Source organism: Pangasianodon hypophthalmus, chromosome 7 (assembly GCF_027358585.1).
Source record: "Pangasianodon hypophthalmus isolate fPanHyp1 chromosome 7, fPanHyp1.pri, whole genome shotgun sequence".
NCBI classification, from domain to species: domain Eukaryota; kingdom Metazoa; phylum Chordata; class Actinopteri; order Siluriformes; family Pangasiidae; genus Pangasianodon; species Pangasianodon hypophthalmus.
This window is the reverse complement of record NC_069716.1, coordinates 556530-561144: the sequence shown is the minus strand read 5'-3', so window position 1 is coordinate 561144 and position 4615 is coordinate 556530.

Below are 4615 nucleotides of genomic sequence, written 5' to 3'. Positions count from 1 at the left end.
GTGAGTTTAGTTTAGAGTACAGATCCAGGATCAGTGATTATCAGTATTTATAGCAGAGACAGGAGTGAGTTTAGTTTAGAGTACAGATCCAGGATCAGTGATTATCAGTATTTATAGCAGAGACAGGAGTGAGTTTAGTTTAGAGTACAGATCCAGGATCAGTCAGTTTCAGTATTTAAAGCCATGACATTCTCAGCAGTGACTCAGATCTCGGAGAAAGCTCCTCCACTCGACTCGGCTGTTATTTCTTTTAGCTTGGTCGGTTCGTTATCACCTGCTGCTCCTCAGCAGTCTGGAGTCATTAATCACGGCTCCCTCCATCACACCCATCCCTTTCTCCCTCTGCACTCTTTCTCTCTCTCCTCCCCTGCAGCTACATCTTGCCTCCTGGTTTTAAACGCACTGCTGTCAGGATGGAGAACTGCTGGGTCGAGAACACCAAACTACTCAACATGGACACTTCAAACCCTGTGGACCAATCAGGAACAGTGCTGCCTCAGGGTTAACACAACACAGGAAGGAGGGAAAGAAAAAAGAAAGAAAGAAAGAAAGAAAGAAAGATGTACAGGCATGATTGTATGATGTTTGACAATTTACACATGTATGACGATTTACGCATATGTGATGAAATGGAATAAACGTACAGACCTATCAGACTGCAGAATTGGGCAGGTGTTGCCATGGTGATGGAGAATGATAGACAGCTTTGTGTTAAAAGCAGGACAGTTTAAAGCAGGAAAATAAAAATGTGTTACTTTAATGTTTAATGAAAAAGACCTGTGATCATGAAAGAGATCATTTCTCTCCATCTGCACCCGAGTCGTTACGACGCCGTCTCCGTCGCACCACTTTGATGACGAAAACATTCATAATGTCTGTTTGAAGTTCACTCATGAGAATTCAACTTCCTGTCCTGTCCTTCAGAAACACAAGAGGAATGAGGGAAATGCTAACTAACCTGTGGCTAATTAACACATGCAGTCACACAGGGAGGTGTGTGAGCTGTGCAAAGATACAGACATATAGCTAGCAGCTAGTGTATCTTGCTTTAAATTGCAACGTGTCCAAAAGTTTGTGTTTTAAGCATGGGAAAGAGAATGCACAATATCTTCACTGTGGTTAAAGTTGAGAGAACATTTTTTTATCTGTGAAACAGATGCTAATACTAAATCTGTAGCTAGCTAGCATATCGTCGCTAAGTGTTTTATACAGTATAAGGAAAGAAAAAGTAAGATAGAAAGAGAAGGAAACAAAAAGAAAGAAAGATGGGAACAAAGAAAGAAAAAAACAAAGACTAAAGAAAGCTGAGAAGAGAAATAAAGAGACGGAAAGTAATAAAGAAAACAAAATGAAAAGAAAGCAAGAAAGAACAAATTAAAAGGAAGAAAAGAAAGAAAGGGAAAGAAAAAGATTGAAAGTTATTTAGGCAACCTTCCATGAAATTACAACAAAGAAAATCCTAAACATTTTAATCCATTAAAAATGAATACAATTAACTAAAATACTATAATAACTAAACCGGCCTCGTGCTATCTTGTAATATCAGCGTCTGTGTGAATATGCAAACTGAAAACCCCCTCATGTCCTCCTGACTTTCCGCATAACTAGCTGTTTAGCTAACTTTAACTATGTTAAACTGAGAGGGATTCTGATCAAATTGTGGCGTTTAGCATGAAAAGATAAACAGTTTGTTCAGTTGGTCAAAAGTCTCAGAATGGTTTATTTCAGGGGTAAAAATAATGTGCAGTATTGTTTAAAAGCTACGTAAAAAAAAACAGATGGGTAATTTTGATCTGATCAGGACAGACGAGGTTAAACGGTATGTTAAATGTCTCTGTTTGTGATGTCCAGATGAAATCGATCCATCATCAGGCTTCACAACACTTAACACATGGGCGGTAGAGGAGAATCCTCCTCACGTCCATCATCACACACTGCAGAGAGGATGAGAGAGACAGAGAGACAGACAGAAGGGGAAATAAAAAGTACATGACATGTGCAAGATTGACACGATGTCTGAGACAGACGTGTCTATTACATGGAGAGCGAGCGACGGACAGACAGGACTATTACAGCATGGAGAGAGAGAGAGAGAAAGAGAGAGAGAGACAGGCAGGTTGATTACAGTATGGAGAGATAGAGAGACTGACAGACAGGTTTAATACAGCATGGGGATAGAGAGAGAGAGAGAGAGAGAGAGAGAGACAGACAGACAGACAGACAGACAGACCCATTACAGAATGGAGAGAGAGCTTGAGGAAGTGAGACAGAAAGAGAGACAAGACGAGAAAGATAGAAAGGAAGAGAGAGCCAGAGAGAGAAGAAGAAAAATAATTACACTGTGATCACAAAACCACATACTGGATTGTAGGAAACAAAGGAAAACTGGATATTGGAATACAGGACCCTGGCAAGAGGAAAAGCTGTAAACAAAGGACTCTGGAAAACTGGACACTGGGATACAGGACCCTGGAAAGAAAGGAAAACTGGACACTGGGATACAGGACCCTGGAAAGAAAGGAAAACTGGACACTGGGATACAGGACCCTGGAAAGAAAGGAAAACTGGACACTGGGATACAGGACCCTGGAAAGAAAGGAAAACTGGACACTGGGATACAGGACCCTGAAAAGAAAGGAAAACTGGACACTGGGATACAGGACCCTGGAAAGAAGGGACTCTGTAAACCTATGATCAGAAAAATCTTGGTTCCCTGGAAACAGAGTACATTAAGAATAAAGGACATTGAAAATAGACAACTGTGGGACAGCACAGACAGCACAGGTCCTTAGAATGGAACCTAGGAGCCTGGAAACATGATGATCTGATAACAAAGGACTTTGCAAAGGAAAATAGGACCCTGGGAACCAACGCGTCGACCCCACCAGCACTGCTGATTACTACATGGTAAACACTTTTAAGTGGTAGGACAAAGGATGTGATTTGAGACACAGTTTCTGTCTGTGAGGAACCATTTAGAGATAAAATTGTTCCTCTGAAGAGAACAAAGAAAAACAGCTGTGAGGAGAAAACAGGAGAACTGTCTGAGGCTTATGAAGAATAACGTGTGTTTTGCCTTCACCGTTTAGCACCAAGGCCTGCTTCAGTAAAAGCCTGAGGAGGAACATCAACATCACATTCATGTGCGCTTGTGTAAAAGGTGAAACAAGCAAAGTGTAAGGTCACACACATTGTGTGTGTGTGTAATGTATAGTGTGACAGAGAGTGGTTTTGAGCCTTTTTGTCTGTACGCTCATCAAAACACCTTTTTGTGCTTTAAGAGGTTTAGAATGCACCATTTGGGACCCGGTTGTTACTATAGCAACTGTGGGTAGGGGAGGGGGGTAATGAAGGGAAAACGAGTGTGTGTGTGTGTGTGTGTGTGTGTGTGTGTGATACCATCATAGAATATGTGTGTGTGAGAGAGAGAGAGACAGAGAGAGAGAGATTGAAATGACTTATTTTTCTGTGTGTATGATTGATTGATTGATGAGAAGCATTTTTGTCAGTGCAATTATTACAAACAAAAGACATTAACATCTGTATTTCCCTACAGAGAAAGAGAGAGAAAGAGAGAGAGAGAGGGGAACAGAGCGAGAGATAAAGAGAGAAAAAGATGGAGAGAGACAGTCAGAGACAGAGAGAAAGATGGAGAAACAGAGAGGGAGCAGAAATGAGAGAGAAAGACAAAGAAAGACAAAGAAGCAAAATCTGGTAACTTCGGAGGTGTGAACTACGTGCAGGTGATTTTAATAATCAGAATGTGGAGCTCAGAAAATCCACTTAATCAGCTGCGTAACCCGACTCTGAATACCAGCAACTTTCCCCATGTAAATACTGACACAACTTATGGACTGAATACAACTCAAAAAAGACAGGCAGAGAGAAGAACAGAGGGACAGATAAAGAGAAGGACAGAGGGACAGATAACAGGAAGGACAGAGGGACAGATAAAGGGATGGACAGAGGGATAGATAAAGAGAAGGACAGAGGGACAGATAAAGGGAAGGACAGAGGGACAGATAAAGAGATGGACAGAGGGACAGATAAAGGGATGGACAGAGGGATAGATAAAGAGAAGGACAGAGGGACAGATAAAGAGATGGACAGAGGGACAGATAAAGGGAAGGACAGAGGGACAGATAAAGGGAAGGACAGAGGGACAGATAAAGAGATGGACAGAGGGACAGATAAAGGGAAGGACAGAGGGACAGATAAAGAGATGGACAGAGGGACAGATAAAGGGAAGGACAGAGGGACAGATAAAGGGAAGGACAGAGGGACAGATAAAGGGAAGGACAGATGGACAGATAAAGAGATGGACAGAGGGACAGATAAAGGGAAGGACAGAGGGACAGATAAAGGGAAGGACAGAGGGACAGATAAAGAGATGGACAGAGGGACAGATAAAGAGATGGACAGAGGGACAGATAAAGAGATGGACAGAGGGACAGATAAAGGGAAGGACAGAGGGACAGATAAAGGGAAGGACAGAGGGACAGATAAAGGGAAGGGCAGATGGACAGATAAAGAGATGGACAGAGGGACAGGGAATGAGTGCTATCTCTGTCCAATCTGGTAATCTTCGAGTGCAGTTAGTGACGCGTTGCAACTG